Below are 15101 nucleotides of genomic sequence, written 5' to 3' on the forward strand. Positions count from 1 at the left end.
AATGAATTCGCTAAGATGATGAAAAGGAAGAAAATCTATAGTTGTAGGCAGTATTGAAGGAAAACAAAATCAAACATCAGCCTCCTTGTGGTAGAAAGAAGGCTGGGTTGCATGGAGTCTTAAAATTTCCTTTAAACAAAAAACAAAAACAAAAGTATAACACAAGAAGGTCAAATCCAGTTCCAAAGGAGAGAAAACATATTAAAGCAGCTGGCTTCTGGAAGAAGTGAAGGAAAATCTGTTTTCCATACTTCAGCCATTACAAACTATATTAGTGTACTTGAACTGCTGTAACAAAATATCAGACTGGGTGGCTTCAACAACAGAAATTCAATTTCACATACCATATTAATTTCTTACCATTGGAATGGTAAGACTTGGAAGTTCCAGAAGACTAGCAGTTTGGCTCATGTATCTTAGACGATCCTGTAGAGAAATTGAACAACCTATACAGATAGTGGTATTTGGAGATCCCAAACCACATGTCCAACTGACCACTCCAGTCACCCTACTGTAGCACCATTTAGTGCCTAAGTCCCACTTACCTAGAACTTCCAGAAGCATTTTTGTATTTCACTTTCAAAAGTAAGTGGACATAATAAAAAACTGGAAGCAACCCAAATATCCATCAGTAGTAGAATGAAAAAATAAATTATAGCATATACTTATAATGAAACCCAACACAATTTTTTTAATGAATTACTGATATACACACAACATGGATGAATCTCAAAGACATTATGTTGCATAAAAGAAGCCAGGCACAGAAGAGTGCATACGGTGTATGAAATCAGAATAGGCAAAACTAATCTATGGTGGTTATCCATGGGGAGAGGGGAGATATTAATTGGGAATAACCACCAGGAATTCTTTTAGGTGAAGGAAATGTCCCAGATCTTGATCTGAGTGTTGTTCACATGGCTGTATACATATGTGTAACTATTTAGCTATACACTTATTTACGCATTTTATGTAAGTTTTAAAAAATAATAAATATACAAATTGAGATTCACCAGACATTTGAGGAAAGTCTAAATGCAGAGACCAAAGACTGAGTCCCATAAAGGCAGTAATCTTTGTTCTGATGTATCCCAAGCACCTGGAAAAGTACCTGGCATATGATAGTTTCTCAATGCATATTGATTAACTGAATGAATGAAAACAAGAACACAAAAACAAAGAGAAAATAGGACCTCAGAAAAGCCAGAGATAAATACAAAACAAAGTTCCAGAATAATTACTATCCTCCCAGAGATAACAAGATATTCCATTCATTAAAAAAAAAAAAAAAAAGTTCTCGATATTCCATTCATTTAAAAAAAAATTCTTGAAAATTAAAGGTGTAAAAGTTGAAAGAATTTCGGTATGAAGGCTGGAAGATAATAATGAAATTTTCCCAAAAGTAGAACCAGATTAAGAGATGACAATTTAGAAAAAATAAGAGTAAAGAGAATAAATTCAGAGGGTCCAATATCTAATTGATACCCTTTTCAAAAAAGTGCAGAAAAAAATCCAGGAGTCAAAATTCTTAAACATAATGCAGTTACCATATGACCCAGCAATTCAACTCTAAGTTCTAAACCTCAAAGAATTGAAGACATGTCTACACAATAATTTGTACATGAATGTTTGTAGCAGCAACTCAAATGTCTATCAACTGATAAGTTAATAAAATATGGTATATCCAATTGATGGGATATTATTTGGCAATAAGTACGGTACATATTAACAATGTGGATGAAACTTGAAAGCATGCTAAGTGACAGAAGTCACTCACAGAAGACTTTTGTGCAATTCCATTTACATGAAACCTCTAGAATTGGCAAATCTATAGGAACAGAAAATTGATTAGTGGTTGCCTAGGGATGGAGGAAGGGAGAGGTTAGGAGGAATGGGGAGTGTATAGGGTTTCTCTTGGGAGTGATGAAAATGCTCTAAAATTGACATGAGCAGGGGCACCTGGGTGGCTCAGTTGGTTAAGTGTCTGACTTCGACTCAGGTCATGATCTCATGGTCCATGGATTCAAGCCCCGCATTGGGCTCTGTGCAGACAGCTTGGAGCCTAGAGCCTACTTTGGATTCTGTGTCTCCCTCTCTCTCTGCCCCTCCCCTGTTCACACTCTGTTTCTCTCTCAAAAATAAATAAACATTAAAAAAAACATTGATGTTGGTGGTGGTTGATTGGTGAATATACTAAAACCCATTGAACTGTACCTTTAAATGAGTGAATTAATATGGTATGTGAAATATATCTCAATTTAACAAGAGTAAAGAAATAGAAATAATATAAGACACTAGCCCCAGATGGATTCCAAAATTCCGAAAGGAAAAGGCCCCACTGAGTATTCAGCACAAGGAATGAAAAAAGACAAGAAACAAAAAACCAAAATCACCCATACCAAGGCCCATCACTGAGAAACGTTAGATAAAGAGAAGTTCCTAAAAGCTTCCAGTAGAGGGAAAAGATCATAAAGAAAGAGACATTGGCATGGCATCCAACTACTAAACACTAATTTTTAATCTAGAAGTCTCTGGAGCAATATAACCTGGAAACTCTCAGTATAAATGATTTGCAACCTAGCAATCTATACCTAGCCAAACTATCAATCAAGTGAGAGGTTAACCTAAAGCCATTCGCAAACATGCAAAATCTAAATAAGTATATATTTTAAAAATATATTTTTGGGGGCACCTGGGTGGCTCAGTTAAGTGTCCAACTCTTGATTTCAGCTCAGGTCATGATCTTCAGGGTCATGAGACTGAGCCCCAAGTTGGGCTCTGCACTGGAGCCTGCTTGAGATTCTCTTTCTGTCTCTGCCCCTCCCCCCTTTTCTAATATTTTATATATATACATATATATATATACGTGTGTGTATATATATGTGTATATATATATACATATATATGTGTGTGTGTGTACATATATATATACATATATATATATATGTGTGTGTCATATATATATATATATATATATATATATATTTAACCCCAAAAACATGCTGTTTGGGACACTGCTAGTGAATGTGCTCTGCTACATAGGGTAAACAAAAAAGCAGCAACCATGGGGTCTAGCAAAGAGGCTACAAGATGGAGAGTGGCAAGCTCAAGTCCACAGGACACTTCAGCAAATCTGGAGAAGAGTCCAGTCAGACCAGGTTGGAATATGAATATGTAGGACTAGAGAAGAGGTATTTTCAGGAAGAGGGAATATAACTGACAAAATGAGTGATGGTTTACCTGGAAAATTGTATAAAGGAGATATTGTGTGGTATTCAGATGTTCAGAGAAAGAAAAAAATCAGGCAATTATTCACTATAGTAAAAGCAGAATATTGTACAAGAAAAGAAATGTAGTCATAGTCACAAATGGGCCTCGCAGTGACCCGTGTTTATATAGACAATAATGAACACCTCAAATCTGAATTCAATAAAAAATTGGAAGAGTTCTATTAGGATGAAAGGATTGGGAATTAGTAGAGGAAGGACACTGGGCAGTCAGGGCAGATAGTGGTCAACGCACTGGAGCAGCTAGGGTGACAGGGACTGGGCACAGAGGGAGCTTCAATGCCAGCCAATATAGAAGTTCATTTTGTAGAATTGAAACAACTCATTTGGTTGTAACTGTGTCACCTGAATATCAGCCATGAAATGGGAATGCTGGGGAGTGAAATCTTCACCACAATGAAAAGTCAGTGCATGATCTCTGAAATAGCTGAATCAAAAGACAGCATAATGTGGATATTATTCAAGTAAATACCAGAAAAAAGAAAAAAAAAAAACGGCTAAGAGAGTGGAAAGTGAATGAACCCAGGTGGGTGAAGCAGGCCAAGGGACTGGTGTTTTTTGCTTATAAGCCTTATAGATTTGATTCTTTATGTGCATGTAATACTTGCATAAAAATAAATTTGATTTTTAAGTGATTTAAAAACTCACACGGTATGCAAGTGAATATGAATAATCTTTGGCTCTATCTTCCATTCTTCCTATCATTAAGAATTAAGAGACAAATTACACCCCAGGGGCTTTTACAGGGTTTCAGTTCCATTATCTCAGTATATTTCAGATAAGACTTGTAGATTTTGTTTTTAGCTGAGGGTTTTAGTTTTGGTTTCTTTGGAGGGTTGGGTTTTTTTCTGACCTATTGTTTTGCAAATAGATTCCATTATCAAGCCTCTACATACCAAAATGATGAAAAAGTATCTTTCTAGAGAACCACTGGAGACGTTGGTGAGATTTTATGAAAGGATTTGGGGAAGCTAATGTTCTATTCCTTTGAAACTTCAGAGCTCAAGAGTCCTCCCATAATTCATTGCTTGTACCCTGTGGGCTTTTCACTAATATTGGTTGAATGAATGAATGATTTCATACTGCAAATTTCTGACTTGTCAGTTCCCCCTAGATCACAATCTCACACGTTAATGACTTGGCATTCATGTTCATATTCATTATTAATTGAGGTTAGGAGATGGGCTAACTACCACGAGAGGAGGGGAGTGGAGACATGGAAGGGGGTGGGGTCTAAGGGATCTAAGGGACTGGCAAACTTGCCTGAATGAGAGCTCTAGAGTCTCCTGGCTACTGAAGCTGACGTCTAAACCCCATATCCCTGAGGATGTCAGAGCAGAAGGTGGCATTCACACCCCTCGGATTAACTCCATGGTGCTAGCGGATATATTTTCCCTCCAGCCCTCCTTTCTTTTGGTTGTATTCCTTTGACTTCTGTGTGGCCTGGCATAGCCAGATAAGACAGCCTGACCCCTCAGGGTCCCCTGGTCTGGCTAATCCCCATGTCTGTGAAGGATCAGTCTGTATTTTCATGCCTCATTCAGAGAATGGCTCCCATGCCTTTGGGTTCCTACCTAGTCGCAGATTTTTTTTTTTTTCAACGTTTTTTATTTATTTTTGGGACAGAGAGAGACAGAGCATGAACGGGGGAGGGGCAGAGAGAGAGGGAGACACAGAATCGGAAACAGGCTCCAGGCTCCGAGCCATCAGCCCAGAGCCCGACGCGGGGCTCGAACTCACGGACCGCGAGATCGTGACCTGGCTGAAGTCGGACGCTTAACCGACTGCGCCACCCAGGCGCCCCCCTAGTCGCAGATTTTAAGGCCTCCCTTGCTGCCCACATGTGTGGCTCTGTGGCCCATTCCTGCCATGATGGCCCTGGAGCTCTCCGTCCATTTCTGTTCCTGGTGCTACCTTGATGGGAATCCTCTCCATGCCCCTCCTCACCAGTTGGTAAGTATACAAAACTTGAGCATTTCACTTTTTTTGTTCCTTCAAACTCTTCTGAGGTTTGGTTTCCCCATGAAGCAGCCAGTGGTTACCTTCCCTCTCAGAGTCCTTGCTGGCTGCATCACCCAACTGCCTCTCTGTCCTCCCCTGCCCTTGGCTGCATCATTGGTTTGGTGACTTTTTCCTGGGTTAGAGCTTCCTTGCCCCTTTGTTCCTGCATTTCAACCTCCTTTTCTTTTGAGTCATTTTGCAGCTCAGCATCTCCCGGGATAGTAGGTAGAAAAAGGAGAAGAAGGATGCATTGATCTGTGTATCTTGCTTCATTTCTCTCCCTGATTAAAAAGGAAAAAAAAAATGGTGGGCAAAAGGTTAAAATAAATGTGGGTATGAACTTTTGCTGACATCTGCCCACCTCTGATCCTGTGTGGGTATAGAAATTAGGGGATCACAGGGGCAGAATAATAACCTTTGGACAACTTGTAGGACGCCTCTGCTCCAGGTCCTGAAAACGCCACCCTCAGAGCCTTGTGGTCTTTCCCACTTACGTGCGAAACAATATTTTAAAATCATTTTTCATACATGCATTCTTTTATTATAAATGCCCAGTGGATCCAAATAGTGTGCTAAGGTATGTGTGGATATGCACATGGCATAGAGCCTTCCCACAAGCAGTCTGCCGTTGGTCATGAGAGAATCCAATAGAGTGGTACAGGGGGAGTCGATGGAAAGATCCAGGAGTGGGGGGGAGAGGGGGGGACACATCTTACTGTTTGCTGGGGTTCTAGGGTCCCAGAAGGAAGATGAGAGCGAAACCCATAGGTTTCTGAGACTTCTGAGGAATTAGCTGCTTGCAAGAAATTGGCTTCAGAAGCTATGATGGAGTACTAAGGAATTCCTGTACTTTACTGGCAAATTTTGATACCGCAATTTCTCTTTGTTATTATAAGCCCAACCCAAGAGCTTTTATTTTTTTTATTTTTTAAAAAATTTTTAAAAAATATTTATTTTTGAGACAGAGAGAGACAGAGCATGAACAGGGGAGGGTCAGAGAGAGGGAGACACAGAATCCGAAACAGGCTCCAGGCTCTGAGCTGTCAGCACAGAGCCCAACGCGGGGCCTGAACTCACAGACCGTGAGATCATGACCTGAGCCAAAGTCGGACGCTTAACTGACTGAGTCCCCCAGGCGCCCCAGGACTGTACTTTTAAAGGAAATCATCAGATTTGGCAAATGATTGCTTCTCTAGAAATACTGCTTATTAAGATGAATCCTCATTTCTTTTGTCCTCTACATCCAAAGGGAAGAAAAGTTCAAGAACACAAATAAATGTTTCATTCTTTCTGCCTGGGTGATGGACTCTGTGACCCCTATCTCCCAAACCTAGCACCCCCAGGCTGCCCTCCCTGAAACACTGGACTTAATTTGCTGGGAGTTCTGCCCAGACTCCTTTCTCCCCCTTCCACTAGCTGTTATCTGAGTCACAGGGAAAAGAAACAGAAGAGGGATAAGCTGAGATGTGGCAACAAAGGGACCATGATCAGATCTATCCCCTATATTGTCTATGAAGGTATTACACTCTCTGGGGATCTCATCAAGTGGTATATATAATATGCAGAGAAACCCGTGGTTCCCTTCACTATTTAATACATCAGATCAGTGCCTTAGAATTCTCAGAAACCATTTGTTTTCCTCTAACAAACTCCTTTTCTCTTTCATATCTCCCCGTAAATCTGATTTGAAAAAAAAAATTGTTTAAACAAACCCATGGTGTCAGATTTGTTCTAGCAACATGGGGTCACAATACATTCTACTCTTGGTAGTTCAAGATAAAGATTACCCAAAGAAAAGGAAGAGATTAAATGAAGCCACAGCTCTAACAGTGCAGCACAATTGGGTGAAAAGCTATTAATATATAGTGTGAACTTTAGAACTGTTGAAAGGAACATACTTTTTATTTTATTGTTTTATTATTTTTAATGTTTATTTACTTTTTGAGGGAGAGAGAGAGAGAGAGTGCGAACAGGGAAGGGGCAGAGAGAGAGGCAGACACAGAACCCAAAGCAGGCTCCAGGCTCCAAGCTGATGCAGGGCTCGAACCCACGAACCCCGAGATCATGACCCAAACCGAAGTCAGACGCTTAACCGACTGAGCCACTCGGGCACCCCGGGAACGTACTTTTTAAACAAATATATGAAGAGTCCACTATATGCCCAGAATTGTACAAAAATACTTTCCCTATAAATATTTAAATGTAATTTTATCAACATTTTTGCTGAATGTAATAGTAATAAAATACTAGTAGTTACCATGTGTTGAGTGCTTCCTATGTGTTAGGAACATGCTAAGAAGTCCACATGCATCATCTCATTAAATCTCAAACAATCCATGAGATAGAGGCGATCATCTCCATTCTCATGATGCAAAGATAGAGGTGAGAGAGTGTTCACACCCAGCCACTGTCCCAAGGGTCTGCTGACTATCATAGTAGGGCAAGTCTGTAGAACTCCAAGCCCTGCCTATGTCTCTCCCCAAAGTCCACAGGTCCTGGGTCTCAAACCTCCTTGCCATTACGCCACAGCTACCTTGCTGGCTTTTCTTCCTCTTCTCCTTCTCCTCCTCCTCCATGACTCATGGCGACATAGGTTAACAACAAATATTTCTCAGCCTCCCATGAGTTAATGAACAGCTAATATTCCCAGATAATAGCAGCGTCTAGGAAACTGCCCACAATGGTTTAAAGCAGTTGATTATCTTAAGGAGATTCAATACGGTAGTCTCCCCACCGCCCCCTCATCTGTGGTTTTGCTTTCCTTCATTTCAGTTCTCAGTCGGCCGTGTTCTGGAAGCAGATGATCCTCCTTCTGGCATCTTGTCAGAAGGTCAATAGTTGCCTATCCCTACATCACAGTGCCTGCATTATTCACCTCACTTCATGCCATCGCGTGGGTATTTGATCATTCTGTATCATCGCAAGAAGAAAGGTGAGTAGAGTACAGTAAGATATTTAGAGAGACCACATTCACATAACTTTTCTAACAGTATGTTCTTATAATGGTTCTATTTTATTATTAGTTATTTGTTATTACTACTAATAATATTACGGCGCCTAATTTTTAAGTTAAACTTTATCACAGGCATGTCTATATAGAAAAAACACATAGTGCGTATGGGATTTGGTACTATCCATGGTTTCAGACATCCACTGGGGGCCTTGGAACATATCTCCTGAGGGTAAGGGGGAAGCTCTGTATGTCCTTTTGCTGCCAATTGCTTGGGAAATAGCCAACCACCCCTTCATTGTAGGAAGCTAACCATCGTGTCTGTTCAGAATTACATTATAGGAAATTCTTAACTGGCAAACTGTGACTTAATAAGGTTTTAAAGCAACTTCCAGACAGCTGAGTCATCAAGTGTTTTTGGAAAATTATGTGCCATACATTGAATTCATTGCCCTATCTCTGCAGTGGCATAAGATATTTATCTGAATTATAAAAGAAATGATTTTAGTTGATAGCTCCTCCAAATTGTCTTCCAAATTTATGTACCTCTGTGACCAGAAGATATTCTGCAAACACTGACCTGACTTATTTTTGTTTCCCCAGTTTACTGTTCTTCCCTCCTGGCCTTCCATGTCTAAGGCAGAGCCCTAAGGCTCACTGCCCCTCAGTAATGAGGAGGGGGACAAGGGCCCTGCTTGGAAGAAAGGGCTGTGGGACAAGTGGACATCAGGGCAAGTCCTGAAAGCCTTATTCTGTTTATAGAGAGAAGGATTTTCTAAAGTCCATTAGCCTCCATGTAACACGTCAAGAGCCGGGGCTCGGAGACTAGCTATAGGTGCAGTCTAGGAGAGGAAGGAGACCTTTTGCCTCTGGCCCCAATGAACTGTAAGAAGATGAAAAAAAATGAAGCTGGTAGACTCAGAGCCCCACCTCCCTTCTCTGGGGAGTGGTCTCAGACTCTGAAAGGACACAGACTCTGAAAGGACACAGTCTGGAAGCACATTGTCCCTGTGCTCCTCATCTAACCACAGTCAGACAGGAGGGTAAAGTCAATGCCGTGTGGTCCTCCACAATTCAGCCCCTGAACCTGCCTTAGCTCTGTTGTTTCACAGAAGGCATTTGGAGATCCGCACGTGCTGTGGAGGGTTGTGGGAATAGCCAGTGGAGGTGGCTGGCGGCCTGTGAGAGGGACACTGGGGAGAGTGACTGAATCATCCTACATTGGTCTGGACACTAAAGGGGAATCACAGCCATCCTTGCAGGTAACGCAGTGCCCGTGGGAGCTGAGGTGAGCCGTGCCAGGGAGGGCCACAAACCTGGACTAGATCCCATAAATCACAGTGTCAGATGTTCCCAGACACAGGTGGACAGGAGCATCTCCATGGAAGCTGGAGACACCAAAGAAGGTACAAGGCTCTGCACAGATGGCCCTAGAAACCCTTCTTCCCCCTACATCCATATGCAATCGCAGCGAGAAACAAGGAAATCGAAAAGATACTGAGTCATCCAAAAGAGCCAGAGTTACCGCCTAAAAAGTGTTTAAATAATTGGATTGAGTTGGATTTTCTAAGTTGGACTAAGGCCAGTGTTTATTATTTTTTTTCTCTTGTCATCCAACAGAGTAGTAGTTTACAGGGGTGACCTGATCGCTTCAGACGGGTAACTGCCAGTCCTGACACCATTTATTTAATAGTACCTCTTTTTAATAGTGCCTACTGGTTTCATATGCCACATTTTCCATTTAGCAAAATCTAATACATCATTTTTTCAGAAAGTTCCTGGCTGCTTCTGCGTATTCCCACACATGAACTTTAAGTTCATAGACACAGTCAGATTCAAGAAGAGGTGGGTGTGGGGGCTACACAAAGGCCTGGATGCTGAGAGGCATGGTTCAACGCGGGCCGCCACAATAGTCTTAAAAACTTCCGGTACGCGCTACATCTTGAGTCACTGACACAATGCTAGGCTCACCGTAGATTCCCAGCAAACATCTGTTGAATGGCTACTACTGAACCATCTGGCTAATAACATTGCATACATAAGCAATAGTCTTAAAAACTTCCGGTACGCGCTACATCTTGAGTCACTGACACAATGCTAGGCTCACCGTAGATTCCCAGCAAACATCTGTTGAATGGCTACTACTGAACCATCTGGCTAATAACATCGCATACATAAGCAGCACCACTGGAAACGTAGAAGTTCAGTTTCTGAAGACAAAGTCTGAGAAACTACGCTTTCTGCTCTAATGTGTTGGGGTCATTTACACCTCAGTTAGACCCCATTCTACTTCTTGGAAGGCATTCCACTTCTTGGAAGGCATCACCTATTATTATGCCTCAGGAAGACATCCTTCCTGAGAATCTATTCAAAATACACATTAAACTAATAAATAAGTTGCAGCATCTATGTTCTGTGGAAACAAAGGGGAAGTTCTTTGAGGAGAGTGGTTAGTGTAGAGGGAGGCCAGGAGGTTTCATTGTTCTAGTGAGTCAGGGAAGACTTCCTGGAAGAGAAACCCTTTGAGAAACCCTTTGAATGATGGGAGAAGATAGAGGTTGGTTGGGGATATTCTGGGCAAGTGGTATGACCGAAAAAGGAATATCCAAGACACAAGAGGAAGATGGATGAAAGGGTTGGTGAAGAGCTACAAAAAATGGAGGGCCATATGGGGAAGGTGTTTGACAGGATTGTGCAGGCACTTTCTGCAAAATCTTTCCAGTGCCTGAAACACTTTTGCAAAGGTGAACATTTATTGAGTCTGAGAATCCAGAAGGAGATCACTTCAGCATTGTCACTCCACTGCTCGGGCTCCCATTCCCTTCCATTCCAGAAGGGAATGGAAGCCCTTCCCTTCTGGAAGGGTTCACGTTGAGGCACAGGATGAGCATGACTGTATCGCAGGTTCACAGGTGCCAGAGAGCAGCAATGCACAGCCTCAACCACGCCAGGTTTAAAAGTGGTTTCCCTGGGGCGTCTGGGTGGCTCAGTCGGTTGAGCATCCAACTCTTGATTTTTGGCTCAGATCGTGATCCCAGTATCGTGGGGATCAAGCCCTGCATTGGGCTGCATGCTGAGCGTGGACCCTGCTTGGGATGCTTTCTCTCTCTCTGTCTCTCCCCTGCTCACTCACTCATGTGTGCTTGTGTGTGTGCGTGCATATTGTGTGCATGCTCACACGTGCTTTCTCAAATAAAATAAATAAAAACAAAAGTGGATTCCTTGAAAAGAAACACTGATACTAGGAGGAGGCAACCTGGATGAGCCCCAACTGCCTGGAGCTCTATTCCATGTTGAGTAAAGCTGCCTATAGGAAGCCTGAGCTCCTTGAAGAACATAATACACAGGGCATATCCCCTGCCAGAGAGCACCCTGCAAGGGGCAATGTGGGTTCCTCTGACCATTCTTTGTGACCACCCATTTCACAATGAATGTGGGAAGAAGTGGCTGGGAAATGGCAGGAAGCGGGCACTGTTTTCCCTGCTTGATCCAACACTGCTGAGTAACCAGCAAATTCCTGGAACTGCCTTTACCATTTGTGGCTCTTATTCGGAACCACACTCTTGAGTCAGACAGCCAGGAAGGCTTACTAAATATTTGCCACATGTAGAATCCTCAGCCAGTTTCCATAAAAAGATGCATGAAGTCACAAGTGAAAGTAAGCCCCAAAAGTCATCTATCCAGTTCCCCTGCTATCAGGAAAGAGAATGCCAGATAACCAAGCCAATTAGTTATTAGGAAAAATATGCCTTGGTCTCAGCCCTTAGAAGGTTCTGGGGATACCTCAAAGTGATAAAATAATTGGGAAATGAGACCCAAACACCATGGAGAAAGAGGATTGATTCACCCTGGAGAAAATCAGGTTGAAGGCACAGTGTTTTAGTTCTATGGAAGATTCTGAGGCAGAAGAGAGAGGTCAACACTTCTCTTCCTCTGCTGGGGAGAGAGCAAGAGGAAATGGGTCTAAAGAACAGCATGTGGAACTGAAAATAAACACAAAGCACTGACAAACATCAGCATTATTACATCCTGGAACACCAAGGGTGGGTATAGACTCTTCATTTAAAAAAAAAATCTATCCATTATACTCTTGTCTGAACACAGACCAAAAAAGATCTAGAACAACCTCTCCAAAGTCTTTCTATGTTATGGTTGTTAACAATAATTATTTATTGATTAAATACCTAATAGTTGATTAATTATCAATAGTAATTGTTATCATTATTCTTTCTAATTCTCTATAATAAATGGGTTTCATTTTATGCTAAGATAAGAATTCTTAAAAAAATTTCTTCTAGTCTTCTGTGACTTAAAAAAAATTATAGTTAGACTTTTAATAAAGACTGGAATTGCCTGGTATATGAAAATGTGAGATATAAAATTTTACTACTTTTATGTAGATAAGTTGTATGACCCTTAATTTAAAAATAACATAGGGTATTATTTATACTTGCTTTTTTTTTAAGTCCTGTTATATTACACAGTCTACTGAAACTATCACCTGGCTTAAAGAAACAAAAGTGCAAAACTCACTGGAGTGTTGCACACTTCCATAAAACAAATCATATTTTTAAAACACATTTTTCGGTTGTTTTGCTAGTTCATGTCCCACACTCCACTGACATGCATTTGGAAATCACTTCATAGCATGAGTTTATCAGTATTCTAAATGATTCTTTTAATCTGTTCTCAACAAATTGGTGATTTGCCTAATGTACTACTTTTGGTGAATTTGGTCATTTGAAATAGAATTCTAATGATATTCACTATGTGAGCTAGAATATCAATAAAAAAGAGGCACTTTGCCTACAAGCCAAGATATAGATGTAAAGTAACAATAACAACACAGTTCTGGTCTGAAGCACGGACATGAAGCCACCCAATGGTTTATCAGATATGTGCATTATGATACCAAGCAATGCACCAAAATAGGGCAGATGTTAGAGGACAATGGAAAAAGGCAATCACTTCCAGCTGGAATGATCAAGATAGTCTCCTAAGAGGGAGCATTTGAGCCACATTTAGAACATAAGTAGGATTTTGATTGACCAAAAGCATTCTAGGCAAGGGGAATGACATGAGCAAAAGTGTAGAGGCAAGGGCCAACTTATTAGGGAACAGTGAGGCATTGACATAGCTGAATTAGTTAAATCAGAAGTACATCATATGGGCTTTAAATGTTATTCTAAGGTTGAGGACTGCATTTTTCAGAAAATGGGAAGTCATTGGAGGTTTTTGTTTTTTGTTTTTTGTTTTTTTTACCCAAGTGTGTGTCTAATTACTTGTGGCACTATGCCAGATGGAGATACACCAGAATTACCCAAAGACATATTCCTGACTTTCCTATTCAGATGCATCGCCAGGGTTACTACATATGTAGGAACAAAAACAAGAACAAAAAAAAAAAAAAAAACAGAAATAAGAGGGCAAAAAACAAGTTTGAATAATTGGTAAAGAAAGTCTCAACTACATGTTTTAAAAAGTACAATTAGGAAGGAAGGAAAATATTTAATTGACCGTCAAGTTTAATAGAACTCAGGGAAATGCAAATCAAGACCACAAAATAACATTTTCCACCTACTAGACAGACAAAAATTAAGATATCTGACAATGATTGGTAGAATAATTAGACAAAAATCAACATGGATATAGAAGAACTCAACAACACCATCAAATAGATATTTTTGGAACATCCCACCGAACAACAGCAGAATACACATTTATTTCAAGTGCCTGTGAAACATATAGCAAGATGGACTATGTCCTGGACCATGAAGTCAACCTCAACAAATTAAAAAGAATTACAATCATACAGAATGTATTTTCTGACCACATGGAATCAAACTAGAAATCAATAACAAAGATAACAAGATATCTTCAAATACTTGGACTAAACACTCTTCTAAACAACCGTGGGTCAAATAGGAAATTTCAAGAGAAATTTTAAAAATACCTGAACTGCATGAAAATGAAAATAGAACATATCAAAATTTTCATGACACAGCTAAAGCAGTGTTAAGAGGGAAATTCATAGTGTTAAATGTCTCAAGCTTTCACCTTAAGAACCTAGAAAAAGAAGAGAAAAAGCCAAAAGCAAGCAGAAAGGACATAATAAAAATCAATGAAATTAAAATCCAAAAACAACAGAGAAAACCACTGAAACAAAGAGTTGATTCGTTGAAAAGATAAACAAAATTGACAAACCTCTAGGAAGACTGACCAAGGGAAAAAAGAAGACACAGATGACCAATATCAGGAATGAAATGTAATACACTAGAAAACCTCCAGATATCAAGAGAATAATAAAGGAATGCTATGAGCAATTATACACACATAGACAGGGCAACTGAGATGAGATGGACCAATTTCTAGAAAAATATTAACTACAACAACTCACCCAATATGAAACAATTTTAATAGCCTTATAAATACTAAAGGAATTGACTAAAGACCCCCCCCCCCCAAATCTCAAGATTCCAGTGGTTTCACTGGAGAATTCTAAACATTTAAAGCAGAATTAACACCAATTTTATACAATCTCTTCCAGAAAATAGAAGAGGGGGCATTTCCCATTTCATTTTGTGAAACTGGACAAAGTCTCTTATTCCAGAGGTACAAGTCAGTTTCAAGTCAATTTCAATATTTGAAAATCAATATAACCCACTTCACAGACTAAAAAAGAAAAATCACACATATCAATTGATGAGGAAAAACTATTTGAAAAAAATCAACAATAATTCATGATAGAAACTCCCAGAAAAACAGGAATAAAGGGGAACTTTATTTCCCTCAATCTGATCAAGAGCATCTACAAAAACAATACAGCTAACATTGTACTTAATAGTGAAAGACTGAATGCTGTC

General features: G+C 40.2%; 1 protein-coding gene across 1 annotated transcript in view; it reads left to right on the top strand.

Annotated features, from left to right (window-relative positions):
• The window catches only part of NSL1 (NSL1 component of MIS12 kinetochore complex), a 57909-nt gene that overhangs the window by 36271 nt on the left and 6537 nt on the right, over positions 1-15101 (top strand). The window contains exon 6 of the transcript XR_006214029.1: positions 8061-8220. The gene's annotated coding sequence lies outside the window, so the exon portion shown is untranslated. The remainder of the gene's footprint in view (positions 1-8060; positions 8221-15101) is intronic.

Source organism: Panthera tigris, chromosome F3, assembly GCF_018350195.1.
Source record: "Panthera tigris isolate Pti1 chromosome F3, P.tigris_Pti1_mat1.1, whole genome shotgun sequence".
Taxonomy (NCBI): domain Eukaryota; kingdom Metazoa; phylum Chordata; class Mammalia; order Carnivora; family Felidae; genus Panthera; species Panthera tigris.